Consider the following 21,416-nt stretch of genomic DNA (forward strand, 5'->3'; position numbering starts at 1 on the left):
TGGCGTTGGGGAGGCGCGCATGCGCGGTGGTGCGTGTGGCTGGGCCCCCGCTGTTGCCTGGTAACGGAGAGGCTGTACGGCAGGTGGGGATGCGCGCATGCGCGCTGGTCCTTTTACGGCGCTCGCCGCTGTTGCCTAGCAACCGTAGCGCGACACGACGCCTCTGCAACCGCGCATGCGCGGTGCCGGGCTTTACGGCGCTCGTGCTGTTGCCTAGCAACCGAGACGCTGTACGGCAGCTCGGAGGCGCGCATGCGCGGTGCGCCTTTTACGGCGCTCGCCGCTGTTGCCTAGCAACCGTAGCGCGACACGACGCCTCTGCAACCGCGCATGCGCGGTGCCGGGCTTCACGGCGCACGTGCTGTTGCCTAGCGACCGAGACGCTGTACGGCAGCGGGGAGGCGCGCATGCGCGGTGCGCCTTTTACGGCGCTCGCCGCTGTTGCCTAGCAACCGTAGCGCGACACGACGCCTCTGCAACCGCGCATGCGCGGTGCCGGGCTTTACGGCGCCCGTGCTGTTGCCTAGCGACCGAGACGCTGTACGGCAGCTCGGAGGCGCGCATGCGCGGTGCGCCTTTTACGGCGCTCGCCGCTGTTGCCTAGCAACCGTAGCGCGACACGACGCCTCTGCAACCGCGCATGCGCGGTGCCGGGCTTTACGGCGCCCGTGCTGTTGCCTAGCGACCGAGACGCTGTACGGCAGCGGGGAGGCGCGCATGCGCGGTGCGCCGTTTACGGCGCTCGCCGCTGTTGCCTAGCAACCGTAGCGCGACACGACGCCTCTGCAACCGCGCATGCGCGGTGCCGGGCTTCACGGCGCACGTGCTGTTGCCTAGCGACCGAGACGCTGTACGGCAGCGGGGAGGCGCGCATGCGCGGTGCGCCTTTTACGGCGCTCGCCGCTGTTGCCTAGCAACCGTAGCGCGACACGACGCCTCTGCAACCGCGCATGCGCGGTGCCGGGCTTTACGGCGCCCGTGCTGTTGCCTAGCGACCGAGACGCTGTACGGCAGCTCGGAGGCGCGCATGCGCGGTGCGCCTTTTACGGCGCTCGCCGCTGTTGCCTAGCAACCGTAGCGCGACACGACGCCTCTGCAACCGCGCATGCGCGGTGCCGGGCTTTACGGCGCCCGTGCTGTTGCCTAGCGACCGAGACGCTGTACGGCAGCGGGGAGGCGCGCATGCGCGGTGCGCCGTTTACGGCGCTCGCCGCTGTTGCCTAGCAACCGTAGCGCGACACGACGCCTCTGCAACCGCGCATGCGCGGTGCCGGGCTTCACGGCGCACGTGCTGTTGCCTAGCGACCGAGACGCTGTACGGCAGCGGGGAGGCGCGCATGCGCGGTGCGCCTTTTACGGCGCTCGCCGCTGTTGCCTAGCAACCGTAGCGCGACACGACGCCTCTGCAACCGCGCATGCGCGGTGCCGGGCTTTACGGCGCCCGTGCTGTTGCCTAGCGACCGAGACGCTGTACGGCAGCGGGGAGGCGCGCATGCGCGGTGCGCCGTTTACGGCGCTCGCCGCTGTTGCCTAGCAACCGTAGCGCGACACGACGCCTCTGCAACCGCGCATGCGCGGTGCCGGGCTTTACGGCGCCCGTGCTGTTGCCTAGCGACCGAGACGCTGTACGGCAGCTCGGAGGCGCGCATGCGCGGTGCGCCTTTTACGGCGCTCGCCGCTGTTGCCTAGCAACCGTAGCGCGACACGACGCCTCTGCAACCGCGCATGCGCGGTGCCGGGCTTTACGGCGCCCGTGCTGTTGCCTAGCGACCGAGACGCTGTACGGCAGCTCGGAAACCGCGCATGCGCGGTGCGCCTTTTACGACGCTCGCCGCTGTTGCCTAGCAACCGTAGCGCGACACGACGCCTCTGCAACCGCGCATGCGCGGTGCCGGGCTTTACGGCGCACGTGCTGTTGCCTAGCGGCCGAGACGCTGTACGGCAGCGGGGAGGCGCGCATGCGCGGTGCGCCTTTTACGGCGCTCGCCGCTGTTGCCTAGCAACCGTAGCGCGACACGACGCCTCTGCAACCGCGCATGCGCGGTGCCGGGCTTTACGGCGCCCGTGCTGTTGCCTAGCGACCGAGACGCTGTACGGCAGCGGGGAGGCGCGCATGCGCGGTGCGCCGTTTACGGCGCTCGCCGCTGTTGCCTAGCAACCGTAGCGCGACACGACGCCTCGGCAACCGCGCATGCGCGGTGGCGCGGTTTACGGCGCTCGTGCTGTTGCCTAGCAACCAGAAGGCGGTCCTGGCGTTCGGGAGGCGCGCATGCGCGGTGGCGCGTTTTGCCGCCCTCCTGCTGTTGCCTGGCAACCAGAACGCGGCACAGGAGCTCGGGATCCGCGCATGCGCGCTGGCGGCGCCTTTCGCCGCCGCTCTCTTACGCCACCTCGTGACCAATGTTCGGTACTGCCGCTGGGGAGCCGCGCTGGCGCCTCGTGCCAAGCGCTCGCCGCTGCCACCCTGCGACCAATGTTCGGTACTGCAGCTCGGAGGCTGCGAGTGCGCGGGGCTGCCCCCGTCCCGCACGTGCCGTCCGACGGTAACGGCAATGCGGCGCCGGCGGGAGGTGCCGCCGCGCTCGTTGCTTCCTCCCGGTAAGGAAACGCTGCCGGAAAGGAAAGCTTGCATGGGCTGCCTCTGCCGGGCCTCCCTCTCCGCGCGGCGTGGGAGCACAAAGGGACAGGCAGGGCACTTACCGGCTGTGGCCAGGAGCTGCTGCGGCTGAAGCTGGAGAGGCCAGAGAAAGGTAGAGAAGAAGAAATGGAAGGCCGGCCGGCCGCCCGGCCGGCAGCTGCCTCCCGCTGCAGGCAAGAGAGAGCCTGCCTCTCCGCGTGTGGAAGGATCCCTCTTTGTAGCCCACAGCAGGTCAGACCGCCAGGGTGCACCGCAGGGTCCGTGTGCAGCACCGACGGTGCGGTACGGCCGCGTGGCGTGCGGGCGAGCGAGGCTCCGTGCCTAGGAAGCCTCGTCTTGCAAGACCTGCGAGACGCGTGTTCTCCTAGGGGGAGGACGGCCGTGCAGCCGGAGTTACGGAAGAGGAGGGGAGCGGGAGAGGAGCCGAAAGAAGCGTCTGAACTGGCAAAGCCTGCTGGCAGCGCCAAGAAACAGAGCTGTGGTGAGCCCCGGGCCCTCAGGGCCCTGTCTCTCTCTCCCCTCTTCTGCGTTCTGGTCCCTCCCTGCCCCTCCCCTGGCCCCCTCTCTTTCCCACACCGCTGCTTTTTTTTGTTTTCCTTTCCTCCCTTGTACCTCTGATACTGAAAAGCCGGTCCAAGAAACTCTCTAAGGCTCGTTTTGGAGTTTTAGAAAGCGGGCATTCTTCATTGCAGCGCTGGATGCACGGGGGATAGTTCCACCTAGCGTGCGTGCCACAGCTTTAGCACAAACAGGTCATATAGACTAACTAATTGCATATGAATCAGATTAGTATACGTATACATAAAAATGATGGCAACTGATTATCATAGCACTGCCTACATCCGATCACGCGCAATGAAGGATCCATTTGAGACGAAGGGCTGCTTTTGCGACCACCGGCCCATTTGAAGTTCTTGCTGGCTGTCCTTGAAGTCTTTATTCTTGTCCTTGGTTCTTTGATCTTAAAGCTTAACGCAGTTTCAATCGCATGCGGTCAGTTTCAGCATTGTTCTCATCTAGTCATAAGAGCAAAGAACTGCAAAACTTAGGAGTACCTACCTCTGCTAGTTAATTGCTCGGCTATACTTTTGTCTATTGTTTCAATCATCGTGTTAGTGTAAGATTTCTAATAATTATTTACTAAATCTCACTTTTACAGTCACCTAGCAGCAAACCAGTTTCCACGGCTGGTGCAAAATATTAAAACCATCCAAAACTATTTAGACGTGCCATACAGAATGTATGGAAATATGCTATCAGAGGTGTCCCAGGGGCAGGGGGAGCGTCGGGGGGGGCCCCGAGCCCCGGAGCGGACTCGCTGGCAGGACTCGTTAGGCGCGCGACTGACCGAACGGACACCGGCCGGCCGGCCCCGTTGCCCTCCGGGCTGCGTTTGCGCTCCCTTTGCACGGGGCGAGGGGCCGTGAGGGAGCCCAGGGGAGGAGGAGGTGAGGCGCTGGGGGGGGTCGGGCCGTGCCCCCCCTGTTCCTGCTGGGCTCCAGCTGTTGCAAATATTCTGGTAAAGAAATCAAAATTTAATCACATAGAAGAGTTAGGTTTGATTAAGAAGTAAAATTGTGAAGCGTAACGTATAGGATTGTTACGTTTGAAACGTAGCCATAGAAACTTTAGGAACTGCGTTACGTGTGACTATTGGAACCTTAATATTGTTAAGGTTGGAAATAGCTAACCCTAGAAACCTCACCAGGAAGTTACAGGTTTTTCTATGTTCCTTTTCAAGAAACGAAGGAAACCGTCGTGGACGCCAGTTTGCTGCTTGGAAACCCCCTTACCCTTCCCATCTTGATTTGAGTATCGAAGATTCCAGTCAGTAGAGCTAAGTGTAACTGACCAATGATTGTTTTTAAATAAGAATATTGATAAGCTTATATAATCAAAGGACCAATCCTTAGAAAGGTTAAATTTAAGAACGAGCATAGTATGCCTTTTTATGGAAAGAGCTTACGTAACAATGACCTGACAGAAAAAGTCTGTAAAAACTGACGGATTTTGATACTAAGTGGGACACGCCTTTGGAGGAGCGATCCCCCGTGTCCCCAGCGCTGCGATAAACGAAGTGCCCGCTTCTTAACTTCACGTTGGTGTTAAGGAGTTCTATTCCGGATTTCGGTAACGGTTTTGGCGACCCAGACGGGACCTTGCGAGTGAGACCGGACGAGATCGAGTGTCGATCAAACTCCGGCCGGCGCCGAGGTATTCTCGGGGAGAACCATCGCCCTCGACTCACAAAGCTCCTCGCGGCGTTCCCTGGAAAAAAGGTAAGGCGCTGCTTCTTTGGAATTTGTTTGGAAAGCCTGCCCGTGAGGCGCGGCGAAAGCTTCGCAGGGTTGGGGCTTGGAGGGTACCCGTTTGCAGTGGAAGCCTAGGCGTCTGCCCCTAAGTCGTAAGCGAAAGCTATTGCTGGGTTGGACTTTGTGTATTATTTGGGACAACTGTCATTTGCGTTTGTTTGGTATTTGGGATTTGAATGTATATAAGTATAATGGCACTAGCAAAATTGTTTAAGAATAAGAGTGCAGGAAATAGAACTGCTGATGAAAAGATACCAAAAACATCACCGTTGGGATGTTTATTGGCACACTGGGGTGAATTGCAGGAAAAATGGGAAACAAACAGAACTTTGAGTTATAATACTATATTGCAATTACTGTTGTTTTGTAGGAGAGAGAGTAAATGGAATGAAGTGCCATAGGTAGATTTGTTCTTTTTAAGTGAACGCAGCTGACGGGGACCGGAGGGGAGTCTCCCAGCAGAAGCTCTGGTTACAGCTAAACTGGGAGAACAGAAAATTGAATTTGAATTGACGCTAGAGTCACCTTTTCAGTTTTAAATACCTTAGAGGGAGAGTTAAGTTTTGAAGAAATTGGTGGTGTTGGTGCAACAAGTGAACGAGAAACTAGACCCTTCTTTAAATCTTTAACAATGAAATTAGGAAAGCAACGGGTCACTCGGCAGTTTTTGTACGTGCCAAATTCTCCTAAACTCCTGTTAAGGGGAGATCTACTGGAGAACTTAGAGGCAGAAATTAAATTAAAAAATGGAGAGATTAAAATTTTAATTCCAGAAACTAAACGTATCGAAGCAGTGGCTTTGTTGTTACAGGATGGTTACCGAAAGCAGAAGATCATACCAGTCAAAGTATAATGCTGTAATTCCAATCGTCTGGACTGGGAAGTTCCCGGTAAATCCAAAAAGCAGAACCTGTGAGACTTGATTTAAAGCCAGGATCGAATCCGCTAAGAATTAAGCCATACCCCCTAAAACTGGAAAGCCGGAAAGGGTTAGTATTGATAATACAAAAATTTTTAAGATATCAATTGTTAACAGAATGTGAATCCAAATATAACACCCCGACCTTGCCTGTTAAAAGGCTAATGAAAAAGATTATAGATTAGTTCAACACCTCAGAGCAATAAATCAAATAGTACAAGATATTCATCCGGTAGCAGCAAATCCTTATACTTTGTTAACAACCCTAACAGAGAAACGAGAACGGTTCACAGCGTTAGACTGAAAAGATGCCTTTTTCTGTATTCCCTTGGATCCCAACAGTCAAGAGCTTTTTGCTTTTGAATGGGAAAATCCTGAGACTGGGAGAAAAAGACAATATACACGGACAGTCTTGCCTCAAGGCTCTAAGAATAGTCTTACCATTTTTGGAAATCCATTGGCACGAGAATTAGAGCTTTGGAAGAAAGAAAATAATCAAGAAATCTTGTTGAAATGTATGGATGATCTGTTAATTGTAGCTGAGATGGAAGAACAATGCACAAAGTTAACTATTAACTTTTTGAACTCTTTGGGAATCAGTGGATAGCGAGTGTCAAAAGAAAAAACCCAAATAACCCAGAAAGAAGAAACTTATTTGAGTTTTAAAATCCTAAAAGGACAGAGACAATTAGGAACTGAGAGCAAAGAGGCAATTTGTCGTCTCTCCGAACCTAAGACTAACAAATTAATGACGAGCATTTCCGGGAATGGTTGCGTGGTGTCACCTGTAGATTATCAGTTGTGGCTTGCTGGTCCGACCTTTATAGGAGCAGCTCAAAACCTCAAACGATGGATTGGACTGATGAGACAAGGGGAGTCAAAAGAATCTCAGTAGACATAATAAAGGGGGATGAGAGATGATGTTTAGCGCTTACATTGTTGAAATTAGCTGAGGCAAAGACAGTCTTTGATAAGAAGAGCTGGTCCCAAGGACCAGCCAATGAGGTAGAGACAGCTCCCAATAAGAAGCAGGAGCAGGCCCCAAGAGCCAGCTAAGACCGGTCTTGCGGCTTGGGTGAATACCAAGAAATCACTGAGCCTGCGCAAGAAAAAAGGTTACTAGCGGTGACGAAGAGGAGTCATCTCTCTTCATCTCTGCGACCACCAGACGACCACCATAAAGAGGCACTGCGCAAGCGCAGTTGAGAGGAGACTATGGAAATGACCTCTCGGAGCTAATTTTAATAGGAAGCGGGGATAGGTCACGCATATGTATAGGCGTATTGTGAATATGTAACACTTGACTGTATAAACTTGAGACAAACTGCCGAGTCGGGTGCGCACGACTTTGGTGGGACTACCCCCCGTGCTGCCCAGCGCCGGATGAACATACCTACTTTACAATCTCACTGACTGCGGAGTCTGTTTTCCGCACGTCACTGATGCCGAGAAAGCTACTTTCAAAGAATTGAAACAGGCTGTAATAGGGGTGCCAGCCCTAGGCCTGCCAGATCTCACAAAGACATTTGAACTTTTCACTCGCGAAAGAAGAGGTATAGCTCTGGGCATCCTGGCCCAATATTTAGGGCCAAGTGGGCGAGCTGTGGCCTACTTCTCGAAGCGATTAGATCACGTGCGTCTGGGATGCTCCGGTCGTCTGAGAGCCGTCGCTGCAACTGCGCTACTGATCCAGGAAGCTCGTAAGTTCACCTGAGGACAAAGGATCGCTGTACGTTTCCCATACGATAACTGTTGCGCTAAAACAGAAAGGGGGGCATTGGTTATCCCCTAGCAGAATGCTGAAATACCGAGTGGTGTTGCTGGAACAAGATGATGTTTACTTAAGAACTACTACCACCGTTAACCCTGTTGCGTTTTCAACAACCGGTCAAGTTAAAGGAGAACTGGAACGTGACTGCTTGCAGACAATCGAAAGAGTTTACCCCAGCTGACTGGATCTCTGAGATGTGCCGCTAGAAGAAACAGACTGGGAACTCTATACCGACGGAAGCGGTTTCATCTGTGAAGGAAAACGTTTATCGAGATAGACAATAACAACCGAGGAGGTAATTGCGTTGCGAACTTTGCCTTCGATGATATCTGCCCAAAAGGCTGAATTGAGAGCTCTTATTCGAGCTCTGGAACTAAGTCAAGGAAAGCGAGTCAACATTTGGACAGACTCAAAGTACGCTTTTGGAGTAGTACGTGCGCATGGAGCGATATGGAGAGAGAGAGGACTGTTATCTGCACAAGGAACCACCATTCAGCATGCAGAACAAATACCGAAATTGTTAGAAACCGTTCAAAAACCAACAGCGGTCACGGTAACGCGCTGTAAAGCGCATCAATTAGGTAAGACTGTTCCTAACGCAGGTAACCGACTGGCTGATAAAGCTGCTAAAGAGGCTGCAGAAAAAGGCATCCTAGCGCTAGTTCCAGAGAAAAGTATAAAATTGCCTAAAGAAACTCCAAATTATAATGAAAAAGATGGAAGAATTAATTGTTAGATTGCAGGCTAACAAAATGAAACAGGACAGGCTGTAATACCGACAGGTCAAATAATAGTCCCGCCCACAATAATAAGAGAAATTGCCCGAGCTGAACATAACAAAGGCTATCGGGGAACAGAAAGTAAAATATGACAAAGATTGTTTAAACAATTATAAGCGGATGTGAAATTTATATATAAAATGATCCCCAAATCAGTAATAAGATTATCTTTGGAATTATTAAATAAGGAAATTTTTTAGGGGAATACTAGCAAATTGATTTTATAGAATTGCCTTGAAAAGAAGGATCTACCCTAGTTTTAGTTGATCTCTTTACTGGGTGGCCCGAGGCTTTCCCTTGTCGCACCAACAAAGCAAGAGAAGTAGTTAAAGTCTTGCTCAAAGAGATAATACCAAAATATGGGGTGCCTGTAAGAATGTCATCTGACAATGGCCCTCATTTTATAGCAAAGATGATGAGACAAGTTGAGCAAAATATTATCTATAGATTGAGACTATCACACCCCATATAGACCACAAGCAAGGGGGGGCGGGGAAGAAAGAGAATGAACTATACCCTTAAGCAACAGTTGAGTAAAATTTGTCAGGAAACCTCACTCACTCACGTGGGTTAAAGCCTTACCCATGGCTCTATTAAGAATCAGAGTATAGCCAGAAGAGAAAGAAAATTTAAGTCATTATGCAATGTTATATGAAAGACCGTATCAAGAGACCTATGTTCTGAGTATCTTGAGTGGCTTTGGAGATATGTTTTTAAAAGGTGTTATGATTTCTTTAAGAAATTCTTTTCAAGAACTTCGTCAGTATGTCTCCGCAGCTGGACCCTTAGAAGTGGACGTAGCAGCGCATCCCTTCCGACCAGGAGATTGAATATATATAAAATCACTGAGAAGTGGAAAGGACCGTATCGAGTCATTTTAAGAACGCTTACAGCAGTAAAGGTCTGGGAGAAGAACCTTGGCTTCATTATTCAAGACTAAAGAAAGCACCAACAGGAAATTGGAAGTCTAAAGAAACTGGCCCTTTGAAACTGAAAACCTGTAAGTAAGTTTCACGTTATCTATTTGGGAAAATAATTGTGTAAAGTTTATAATATTGGGGTTGCTATTAGGAATATTGTCAAGGGCAGTAATCTTTTTGTGTGTTATAGGGTTTAAGTATTTTTTTTGAGGGGTTCTAAACACAAGATAAACAAAATGAAACAATTATTGTTTGAGCTATTAATCTTGATATTAACCGTTTCTGTAATTTTGATTAAAAAAAAAAAAATTCTAGTTTTGGAATTGATTCAAAGTTTTGTAAAGACACAAAATTTAACCTCGATAACAGCCTGCCTTCCGATTCCAAAGTCAGATGAAAATCTAGTTCCGTGGAGAATACTGACATTGAATTTAACCAAAACTTGAGAAAAGACGTAGAACAATGAGAATCATTTTAGCAAATTAAATTGGATGGATTTAAAAGGCAATTATTTTTTTAAATTTGAAAGAAGGAATTATAGCATTTTGAATTATAACATTACCAAACCATCCACCTCACGGACAAAAGAATTAATTTATCGCCCTTCGGGAGAGACTTGTACAAACACCCCTTGGGGCTGTCAGCTGGCAAAACCGTAGAGACAAGTGCGAAAAGGAACTTGGGATCCTATTTAAAATATAAAACGATGTTTGGAATTTACTGGAGTTCCAGGATCCTTGTTAGATCCACCCAGAGTCAGGACCATCTATGGAAATTTAGATTGGTTTAGACAAAGAGAGAAAAATCACACATCCTAAAGAGAAGGGTATGAAAGTTTAGACTTGCAACTCCTCTGACCCCAAAATCCAAAGACCTTCTCTAGTAGCTAAAGCTCTAAGATGGGGGATGTATCTGTAGAAAGTGGAATAATATTTTAAATGATCCTGGCTCCCCTCTTAATAATGGAAAAAAATTAGCTTGGAATTGACTGTATTAAAGGACAGGTGAAAAGTTTAGGGTTAACTGTTTGGGTGACTAGTGATGATATACGATCCACTCACCTTTTCCTGAAGGACAAAAGCAAATAATGGACTTTAGACTTAATAACTCTCTCCTCTCTCTGGAAGAAATCTCCCTTGTGGCCTCGACGGTGGACCTGGGTAAATCGAAAAGATGATACCTGGCAATTGCCAAGTCTTAGAACTAAAATAAGACGGGTATTAAAATCTGTATTTTTACCCCAGTGAACAGCTCGTCAAGAGTCATCTTACTTTGACATCTTTCATTCCATAAACGAAGCGCCTGCTTCTGAACTTCCCATGGGTGTTGTGGAGTTTTATTCTGGCTTTCGGTACCACAGCTGCGGGCCGGGGCTGGAGGAGCCCCAGGTGCGGGCAGTGAGGCTGATGGCGACGGCCCCTCCCTGGAAAGGGGGGGCTGCCGGGGGAGGGGCCGCGGCGGGGCCGGTGGGAGCCCAGGCAGGAGCGGAGCGGAGCGGTGGCCGGGCTGCGGCTGCCCCTCGGGAGAAGGTGAGCGGGGCCGGGCGCCCCTCGGACCGCGAACGTCCCAGGCGGGGGTGGCCCGGGGGAGGTGGGGGCCGCCTGTGCCGAGGCCGGGGGGGGCGGGGCCGGGGCCCGGGCCCTGGGGGCTCGCGGGGGGCCGGGAGCACGTGGGCCGGGGGGGGCTCGGGCCCCGTGGCGGGGCTTGCGCAATCGCCCGGCGGGTCCCGGGGAAAGCCCCGAGGAGGACGGCGGGGTCCGTGCCGGACGCGCGGAGCGGCAGCGGGGCGGGGCCGCGCCGTGCCGGAGCGGCGGCGGCGGGCGCTGCCCGGAGCCGGGCGGGGGGTGCCGCGCCGTGCCGGAGCGGCGGCGGCGGGCGCTGCCCGGAGCCGGGCGGGGGGTGCCGTGCCGGAGCAGCGGCGGCGGCGGGGACTGACCGGAGCCGGAGCCGGGCGGGGGGGTGCCGCGCCGTGCCGGAGCCGGCGGCGGGGAGCGCGCCGGAGCTGCCCGGAGCGGCGCTGGGGGCTCGGCGGGGACTGCGGCTGCGCGGGCGTGGGGGTGGGCGGAAACGGAAGCGGCGTCCCCTCGGGGCATGCCGGGAGCTGTAGTTTCCGCGGACTCGGCGGCCGGGCAGCCGCGTGGCTCTCGGGCGCGGCGTAGTCCTCGCTGCTGCCGCCGCCGCGGCCCCCGGAGTGCGACCAGGTCAGACGCAGGAGCGTTGCCGGTTTCGCGTGGTTTTCCGCGGGCTTCCCGCTGCGCCCGCTCCCTGACCAGCCCTCCCGGGCGCATGCGCCGTCCTGCGCGTGGGGCAGCCCGGCGTTCGCGCGCCGGCTCCGGCCCCTCCGGCGCATGCGCGGTCCCCGGGAGCAGCGTGGCGGCGCGCGGGTCTCGGCGGCAGCGGGCGAGCGCCGGGACCGCGGGTGAGGCGAGCGATCCCCTCCGGCGGGGGCGGGGGCGCGGGGTGCCTCCTGCCCGCTGGCCGCCCGGGGCTGGCGGGACGGGAAGCTGCGAAGCGGCCGCCGCGGCAGGCTGCCGGTCGGCCGGAGGCGAGCCGGGCCAGGGCAGCGCCGGGGAGTTCCCCGAGAGAGAGCCGGTAGAAGGGAAGAGGGGACGGAGGCGGGCACCCCCCAGGCGCGGCCAGCGGGCGCCTGCCCGAGTCGCCAGAGCTCCCCCGGCCCCGCTCGGCCCGTGCGGCTGCCCCCAGCTCCAGCCCCTCCCCCGAAGCCTGTGCTGTAGCCGCAGGCAGCCCCGAGCCCTGTCGCGAGGGCAGCAAGCTGGCCCTGCGGTGGTCTCGAGTCTCCCTTAACGGGGGTGCCGTTAGCAGCGGCGCGGGGGACGAGCGGCGTCTGCGGAAGCCCCTGCGGAAGGAGGGGCTCCGGCCAGGGTCGAGCTGCGGTAATAACGGTCACTGCTGCCTCTTTCCCTCTCCCAGAGGCCACGCTGTGGGTGCGGTTGTCCGTTCGTCCCCTGGGGATGCCGTTGACTGCAGCAGCCTCAGGCTTGCGTGGGCTGTCTCTGCCTGGCCTCCCTCTCCTCGCGGCGCGGGAGCGCAGAGGGACAGGCGGAGCGCTTACTGGCTGTGGGCAGGAGCTGCGGAAGCTGGAGAGGCCACAGAAAGGTAAAGAAGAAGCAGCGGAAGGCCGTCTGGCTGGCAGCTGCCTCCCGCTGCAGGCAAGAGAGAGCCTGCCTCTCCGGGTGTGGGAGCATCCCTCCTCGTAGTCCGCAGCAGGTCAGACCGCCAGGGTCTGTATGCACGACCAGCAGCGGGGTACTGCCACGTAGCGAGCGAGCGAGGCTACGTGTCTAGGAGGCCTCATCTCGTAAGAGCTGTGAGACGCTCGCGTGTTCCGTTACGTGGAGGACAGCCAAGCGACGGGAGTTCCAGAAGAGGAAGGGAGGAGAGAAGGAGAAAGAAGCGTCTGAGCTGGCAAGGTCTCCTGGCAGCTCCAAGAGCGAGAGCTGTGGTGAGTCCTGGGCCCTCGAGGCCCTGTCGCTCGTCTTGTGCGTCCCGGTCCCTCCCTCCCCCTCTCCTGGCCCCCTCGCTTTCCCATGCTGCTGTGACGTTTGGGGTTTTTTGGGTGGTGTTTGTGTTTTTTTGTTTTTTTTTTTTTTTCTTCCCTGTATCTCTCCTCTTCTGTCTATTCTCTTGTCCTGCTCCCTCTTCCTCTCCCCCTTTCTCTCTCTTGTTCGACTGCCCCCCCTTCCTTTTTCTCTCTGCGTTCTTGTCCTGCTCCCTCTCCCTCTTCCCCCCCCCGCCGCCCCCCGTCTTTGTCCTGCAGCCAGTCGCTGTTTTTTCCTTTTCCATCTCCTTGTCCTGATCTGCATCCACCTCTTTCCCCGCCTCCCAATTTCTCTGGCCTGTTCCCTGGCGTTCTTTTCCTCTCTGCGCCTGTACGTGCCGCTCTGTGTCCCTGCCTTCCTATCTCTCTTCTTTCTACTTTCTCTTTCTCTCTCTGTCCCTTTGTCTTGCTCGCTGTTGCTGTTTATTTTTGTCATTCTGGATCTCACTGTCCCCGTCCTCCTTCCTGTTCATCTCTTACTCTCTCTGACCCTTTGTGCTGCTTCCTGCCCCTTTTTTATTCACCCTCCCTCTCTCTGCAGGGCTCCTGATACTTCTTTTTCTAAATTCCCCAACCCCCTGTGCTTCTCACGGTCTCTGTCTGTCTGTCTCTCTCTCTCTCTCTCGTTGTCATTGTTCTTGTCTGTCGCTCTGCCTTGCTTCCTGTCCCGTCGTTTCTCGCTGTATACCTTTGTCCCGCTCCCTGCTTGTATTTGTATTCCTCTCTGTCGTGAGGACCGTCCCAGTTTTTTATCTCCGTCCTGCCGCTGTCCTGATTTGTCCTTCTCTGCCATGTTCCCTGTCCCTCTTTCTGTCTCTTTTCCTCTGTCCCTGCTGCTTATTTCTCCATCTCTGTCCAGACCCCTGTCCCTTCCCCCCCTCCCCGCCCTGCTGTCCCTCTGCCTTGCTTTCTTTTGCTACCTTTTCTGTCTGTCTCTCTCTGCCCCGTTCCCTCCCCCGTCCTTTCTAACTGTGTCCCCCTGTCCAGCTAGCTGTCTCTTCTTTCTTTTTTCTGTTCCTCAGTATTTTTTTCTTTTTCCGTATCTCTCTCCCACTGCCCATCGCAGTTGGTTTTCTCCCCTCCGATGCTGGCCTGCTCTTTGTCCCTTTTGTCTCTCTTTGTCCTCCTGTCGTGCTCCCTGTGTCTATTTAATCCCTTCATCTCTGTCCTGCAGCCCGTCGCTGTTTTTTTTTTCTCTTCCGTCCCTTTGTCCTGCTCCCCGTCCTTGTGTCTCTTTCTTTTGGTTCTGCCTCCCGTCCCTTTTTCCTTTCTCGCTCCATCTCTCTGTCCTGCTCCCTATCCCTCTCGCGCTCTCTCTGTTTCTGTGTCCGTCTCCTTGCCTCTCCCCACGTTCTCTGTCTTGTTCCCTCTTTGGTTTTCTTGTTTTCCAGGTGGCTGGGCCCGGCTACCCGCGGGGGTGCTTCGGCTCGGGGGTTTGGGGTGGGGGCCTGGCCGTGGCGGGGAAATAAAGCCTGAAACGGCGATCGTGAAGCGACGCCCTGCCTGTGCTGGGGCTGCCCCGCAGAGGCGTGGGGCCGGGCCCTCCGCAGGTCCCGAGCACTCCCCAAAACTGCGCGTGGGGCCCCGGGGGTGCAGGGCTGTGGGGTGGCTACGCTCGGCGTCGCCCGTGGGCGCTGCAGGGTCAGAAATGGAGAACAAGTTTTCTGTTCCTGGGGCTTGACAACAGGCTCGCCTGGCTGATTTTGGGGCTCGGAAACAGACCGAGCTGCTGCGCGGCTTTGGGCCCAGAAACAGAGGTCCGGCCCTGCGTTTTTGGGCCTTGAGAACAGGCTCGGCAGCCGGGTTTTTTGGCTCCCAAATGGGCCCCGAGTCAGCCGGCGTGGGGGCCAAAAGCGGGAGCCGGCTTGGCTGTTTTGGCAGGCGGGTGGGAGGGTGTGGGGAGCTGCGGGGGTAAGCAGGGGGTGGGCAGGGTGCGTGGACCCTCCCTGGAGATGGGGGTCTGGTTGTGTCGGACGCCGAAGTTCGGGAGGCCGGCACGCAGCAGGCCGAACTCAACATCTGCGATGGTCTGTGGGGGGAAAGGCGCTTTTCAGACCCCACGTGCCCTCTTTGAGTGCAGCTCTTCTTTCTGCGCTGCTCAGAATATTTGTTCAGTAATTCATCGCCCAAACTAACGAATGTTTATACGGCGTGTAACTCTGATGTTTAATCCTAATGCTCCGGTTTTGACAGCAGTTGATATACAACCTTATGGAAAGCCCAGGCCGTTGCACATAGCTGGAGCTTGTAAGGAGAAGCAGCTGAAATCAGCCGGAGCTTCACCGCGGAGCTGGGGCTTCAGTGAGCCAGAACTGTAGCAAGCGGGAGCTGGAACGAGGCGGGGCGTCCGCTGTCTGGAGCGTGCGTTAGCCAGAGGCAAAAGTACCTGCGGCTGGAACGAGCAGGAGCCGCGATGAGCTGGAGCGTCTTTTCGCTGGAGCGTCCGTCGGCCGGACCACGCTCCCAGCACGGCTGAAGAGCGGCCCGGCGCAGGCAGGGCTGTCTGCAGCGAGCGGCTCCGAGCAGCAGGGAGGTGAGTTGTCCTTCTGCCAGCGGGGAGACCGGCCTCTTCCCTCGGGGATGCGATCCACGCCACGCTCCTCTCTCTGCGTGGAGGGTCTCGCCCGGTCCGTTCCCGCGGGCAGAAGCGAGGTGGGGGTCCCCCGGCTCTCCTGGGGCAGCCCCCCCCCGCGAGGGGGTGCGGGCGAGGTGTCGTCGTCCCCTCGGTACCGGGCAAAGGGGAGAGAAACCGGCCGGCGGGAGCTCCTGGGGTGCAGAGCCCTTCCGGCAGAATCCTCCCCTGTCTTTTCACCGCTGGCTGGGTGTGACAAGCAGGTTCATTTCTTTGTCTCCTCTTTTCCCAGTGTCACCTTCCGCGTCACACGAAGAAAATCCTGCGTGGTTAATTCCGCTTGCTGCTCAGGTAATCGCACGTATCAGGCTGGGGGAGCGGAGAGAAGCACTTGCGAGTTCGAGGGCACTACAGATGCTCCACGTTAAACCCACAGAAAAGGCAAATTTGCTGCTAGTGCAGAAGAGCTGATGGAAAAATTGCTGTTAACAGATCGTGCCCTGTTCCTGAACTGGTCCCTTGATACGTTTGTGTTTCAGGTGAAAGAACGAAATTTCATGTCTGGTAAATTCAGAGCTGCCTGTTAGCTTCTTTAGGGTCGAGTGTTTCTCTTCTCTCTGTTCATACTGATTTTATGGGCAAGTTGGAGATAGCCTTTTATTTTTTTATGTATAACTGAATTTTTAGGAATATGTGGTGTCCCTGTAGTTCACTTTTGAGCACCTAGATGCCAGTAGAAATGTAATGGGTGAAACATGATGGAAACGGGTACTTAAACTTGATTTTTGTTTGATTTTTTTTTTTCCCTTCCCCATTAAGAGTGTTGATGGCATGTTGTCCCGTGGCACAATCCCCATTCCGTTCAGCGGAGTCTTCAGTCTAGGCCTTTTAACTAAAAAAGTTCGTCCTTCCAAAAAAGGACTAGTCGTTCATCGGACCGAGGCGTAGACTTGGAGAGTCGCTTAAGTACGTGATCGGAATTAAAGCCAGCTTTCAGTTAATGTTGCTGCCGTTGGTCTTTGCTTTCATTGCTTTCTCCACCACTCTGTCATGGTTGGGAGCTCTGAATCGTAATTTTTTTCAGTCTCTAACACATTCCACCCCCCCCCACCCCCCCCCCCTCAAAAAAAAGGAGAGGCAGTGTCTAAAAGTTAATTACTTTCCTCACAAATGCGTGAGTAAATAAAATCTGAGTTATGATGATTAAAACCATAAAAATGACGCCAGTCCTGCAGATCTGGACTATTTCTGAACAGGCATTCATCTCACGCAAAAGTCGTCAGGGTACGGGTCACCTGCGCTTCATGCTCTGACGAGACAAAATGCTGAGGCAGGGATGAGCTCTGAAAGAAAAAAAAAAAAAAAAAAAAAAAAGGATACAGGGTCACGGTTTTGTTTTGTTGTTGTTTGTTTTTAAAGAGTGCATTATTGACTGGTGCCAGCCTGCAGAGCTCTTCTGCTGCCTGACCTCTCCTTCTCTTTCATGGCTGTAATTGTCATTTGGATAATCGTAGAAGAGCAATTAAGTTACTTGCCTCTGTGAATGTGCTGGTAATACCAGGAAGGCAAATGCTTGAACCAGTAGTGAATAACTTGGCTACAAGTAGAATTTCTGAAGGAAGAACAGCAGCAGCAACAGGAAGCAAATAGCAAGTGACCAAAAATTTGCGTGTGTCAAACGCATCAAAGCTTTATTGCCAAATGTTGTTTGGCAATATGTTCCAAATGGCTTTTTTTTGGTAAACGTAAATTTTCAGGAAGTTCAGGGTTGTGCGTGGCAAAACGTGTCCCTCTGCGTACGCATCCTGCTGGGTAAATAGCATGGGTCACTGGCAAGTCCAGCGGCAGGGCTGTTGTTCCCTACTCTCGACGTTGCCGTAGTAGCGTTGCGGTATTGAGACCTTAACGGACGGGCTGAGGAATGGAAGGAGAATGCCCGTTTTCTGTAAGGGCTCAGAATGCCGACCCTTTTCTCTGCCTGCCGCTCCCCTGCGCGTGAGATGAAGCTGTTTTATTTTTCTCCCTTGTTCCTGGTCTAAATATTTCTGGAGCTGTTGCTGCTGTGGGTTTGCAATTTGTGTTGCTGCGTTTTTGTAGCATTCTAGCGATGGGTCGTTTCTACTGTGGCGAAGCATCGAGATACGGTTTTCGGTTTAAAGCGTCAGAAACTACATTCATCGAAACCGGTCACTGGCGGCGTAGGTGAAACCGATCTGGCGCGTGCAGCTGTGCTCGCAGGGATGCTCGGTGGCTCCTCATCAAAACGGCAAGGGGTGTGTGTGTGGACATCTGTAGGGTTGCGCTCTGGGTCCGAGAGCGTTAACGTGTTTTTGCTGTTGGAAGATGGAATGGAGCGTGTGCCTGTTAAATCTCAGGGCAGTCAAAAGCTAGGAGGGACCCTGAGCGGGTTTGGTGGCGCAACTGCTGATTTAAAAGATCTTGACCGTTTGGAGCAACGGCCTGGAAAAAATCATTCCTTTTTTGCAACGAGGCAGTTCACAAGGACAGATGTGTTGCTGTGCTCTTTAGCAAAAATACTCAACTTGGGACATATAGGGTGATGAAGTCTTGGCTATACTAAGGCTTGAGAAAATGTATGTAGGTCTCTATGTCTGTCACCTGCGTGTATCTAGGAAAGTGAGTTCTAGTGAAACTAAAGTTACCAATGAGTCAAAAAAAAAAAAAAAAAAGAAAAAAAGCACAGTTGTCTGAAAAATGCAAAAGCTTTAGTGGCCTGTGTCAACAGCTGTACCGAAGATGATGCAAAAATACTTTTTGCTCTGCTCAGTCGTACTGTCTTCACAAACCTTCGCAAAAAAAGGCAGCTTTGGATTCCTACCCAGTTTTATGCTAAAGTTTTTTGTTTTGTTTTGTTTTTTTGTTTGTTGGGGTTTTTTTTTCCCCCTCTCTCAGGTGGACGTCAGCTGCCACCATTTCACCGTGGTTGCCCTTTCTTCTGCAGTGAAAGTACAAGACAGATGGAAAGATTCCGTAGTGGTCTGCAAGTACAAGGTACGCCTACGATGTGTGTCTGCATTTTTCCAAAGGTACTTGTAGTATGGACTTTAAAGTTAACATTAAGAATGTGCCAACTCTCCTTCCACATTTTTTCTGTGAAATACTTTAATACGAATACTAAAACTAAGGTCTGTTCTGGAGCACGTTACGCCTACGCCAAGTTGACTTCCCTCTGTCTATTTCCTCTTCCTGAAAGCATGTAATCTTCTGTTTCCGTGCGCTTACTAGTAAATGATACCGTGAAAATAATTTTGTACTAAAAGAGGGGAGGAACTGTTCGTAAGAGTTCAGCTGTTCAGAAGAAACGGGCTTTGTTTTCACGATAAAAGCTTTATGCTTCTGCAGTCAATGAGGTTTTTTAAATATCTTATAGGAGTACTCGACAACCTTACTGAGATAACTAGCACCTGTACTAAAAGCAATCAAGGTCAAAGAGGAGACGCGGACAAAACAGGACAAACTGGCGTCGCTTCCGTGTGTTTTCCAGGTTTTCCCAGGAAGCATCAGCAGCCTTGTAACTAGTGACAGTGAGTCCTGAGGTGGTTTTGGTGAGTTACTGCTTCAGTAATGTATTTTTATTGGATGTATATAAACATGGGCACACCCTTTTAGTGTAAAGTGAATTACTGAGATTTATTCTTTATTTTTCATTTTGCTTTTTGAAGTTTTCCACTTCACTTTCAGCTTTATTCACCAAACAAGCAAGATGCAAAGCAGCAGCAGCAGCGCAAGGGCTGTAGCTGTTGCGGTGGATCCGTAAGCATAGATTCTGATTGCATACGACCTCGTCCCGCAGCCTCCCAGGGTTATCTCCCTGCAGCAGTGCTGTAAGGAAGGGAGGAGACGTTTTCCAACACCGGCAAGAGTGTTTACTTGTATGCTAAGAAGGTGTTCAAAATGGCATCAATTAGCCTAAATGCTGATTTTAAGCGTTCAAATCGCTCTTAACTTTTAAAGGAGCTGGTGTATTTCGAGCTGACCTGTTTACCTGGAATCCTCCTTTAGCTCAGCGACTCTTCTTGTGCACCCCCAGCCTCCGCTGGCAGGGTGGTATGAGAAGCTGGAAGGTCCTTGACTTAGTATAAACACTGCTTAGCAACAACTAAAGCGTCGGTGTGTTGTCAACATTGTTCTCATCCTAAATCCAAAATGGCCCTGTACTAGCTACTCAGAAGAAAATTAACTTTATTCCAGCCGAAACCAGGACAACCCCAAACCCCCTGATTCTGGGTCTGCAACGGAAAACACCGAACGAATTTGGGACTCCTGGGAAAGCCAAATCCACCTGGATTTGTGCAGCTGGAAAGCAAAAAAACCCACCCCATTTTCACGCACAAAACCACAACCAAAAGATCTCCCCTTTTTATGTTGTGGAAAAGCACTGAAACATACCCCAAACCGAGTATTTTGAAAAAGCAGAAAACTCCCCAGTTTGGGGAAGATTGGGGGTGAAGCACAGGCAGTTTGAGGGGCATTGCTGGGGGTCCTCCCAGTGTGGATGATCTGGTGTGGATTCTCTGTTGCGGGTTATCCCAGGTGAGTTACCTGCTGTGGATCATCCCGGGTGGACTCCCTGGGGTAGGTCATCCCCACCCGTGTCCCCCCGTGCACCTTTGTACCCTCCCCCCGTGTGTGTTTCTCCCCCATATGCCCCCCTGTTGCTCCGGCCTGCCCCCTTCACCCACGCGAGTTTTTAACCCACGCGAGTTGTTTCCCCCCGCATCCCCTGCTCTCCTATCTCCTGCCCGCCCCCCCCCCCCCCTATTCCACACACCCACCCCCCCCATCATCCGTCAGGCTTCAGACCCCTGGCATGCTGCCTGCACCCCATTCTCTGTCATTTTTTTTTCTTCTTTTCCTTACAAGTTGTTGTTGTTGTTGTTTCTTTTTAATGATTCAACTGGTTTTGTTTCAAGCCACGAGTTTTCCCACTTCCGCCCTTCCGATTGTCTCCCCGTCCCACTGGGGGCGGGGGAGCGAGCGAGCGGTCGCGTGGGGCTTCGTTGCCGGCTGGCGTTAAACCACGACACGAGGTGAGTTGGAAGCCCTGCCTGGCTAATGCTGGAGGCTCTCTGTGTTCCTCCTGCCGTCTTGACGGGCCGTCCTTGTTCTTCATTGCCGCTTTATAGCGAGCGCCTCTTGCTCCGTAAGCAGCAGTACTCGGGCCGTGCAGGTACTGCGCGTTGCAGGCAGCAAAGGGCAATTGTGACGCTTGCTGGCGGGAGCGGCAAGGAGTGCGGAGCCACGCTCCTGTAGGGAGCAAAGATGGAACCTCGAGGGCTCTACGGTCATCTGCTGAGGACATCTAATATCCCGACGCGCCTCTTTTGCTTTCCCTGCTTCCCGTCTAATTACTTTGCACGCCGGAGGGCAGGGCGGTAAGTAACACCGTGCAGCGTCTCTTCGATAAGAGACGAGCCCCGCACAAGAAGCCTTGCGTGCGTGCAGGATTAGGAGAGCAGAGTTGTGATAGCACAGAGGTGAGGAAAGGTGCGCCCGCCCCAACAGAGCCCCAGGATCGCCAGGGTATCGCTCACTTGCAGGTCGGCCGCTCGCATCCGGTCCGCTGGGACGCGCCGTTTCCTGCTGAACAGAGCTGCCCCTCTGGCGCGAAGCAGCTTTGGGTCTCTCGTGGCCTGCCTTCAGGCTGTCACCTGAACCAGGCGTTATTTTTTTTTTTTTTTAAATCTCTCGCCAGCATCTGTTGACTGGCTGCTGTCCCTCCCACAACCCTGATGCCACGTGCAGACGGATACAGCAGACCCTGGGGCTTGGTCCAGGGCAACCCCCCCTGCCGTTTGCAGGTTCCCTGTGCTGCTTCTCCTCTCTAGAGAATGGGGTGGGGGGGCAGGGACAGAAGCGACCGCCCGCATTGTCTGTTGTTTGCGCTTGACTGCTGTAAAGGCTCCAGCCACTCGGGTGCTTTTT

General features: G+C 53.5%; 2 long non-coding RNA genes across 4 annotated transcripts; one reads left to right on the forward strand and one right to left on the reverse strand.

Moving 5' to 3' along the window:
* Positions 1–5,215: 5,215 nt before the first annotated feature.
* LOC128153524 (uncharacterized) lies at positions 5,216–10,590 on the reverse strand. 2 transcript variants are annotated; one of them, XR_008238999.1, is made up of 3 exons: positions 10,401–10,590; positions 10,061–10,105; positions 5,216–5,916 (listed from the first exon to the last, which is right to left on the reverse strand). It is a non-coding gene; the product is annotated as an uncharacterized LOC128153524 (long non-coding RNA). The 2 variants fall into 2 exon arrangements; XR_008238998.1 differs by lacking the exon at positions 10,061–10,105 and having other exon boundaries at positions 5,216–5,860.
* A 1,592-nt stretch (positions 10,591–12,182) lies between these two features.
* Positions 12,183–19,822, forward strand: LOC128153496 (uncharacterized). 2 transcript variants are annotated; one of them, XR_008238976.1, is made up of 4 exons: positions 12,183–12,802; positions 18,384–18,482; positions 18,976–19,036; positions 19,173–19,822. It is a non-coding gene; the product is annotated as an uncharacterized LOC128153496 (long non-coding RNA). The 2 variants fall into 2 exon arrangements; XR_008238975.1 differs by lacking the exons at positions 18,384–18,482; positions 18,976–19,036; positions 19,173–19,822 and adding exons at positions 15,763–15,821; positions 16,290–16,397.
* Positions 19,823–21,416: the final 1,594 nt, after the last annotated feature.

This window comes from Harpia harpyja, chromosome 17 (assembly GCF_026419915.1).
Source record: "Harpia harpyja isolate bHarHar1 chromosome 17, bHarHar1 primary haplotype, whole genome shotgun sequence".
Classification (NCBI taxonomy): Eukaryota; Metazoa; Chordata; class Aves; order Accipitriformes; family Accipitridae; genus Harpia; species Harpia harpyja.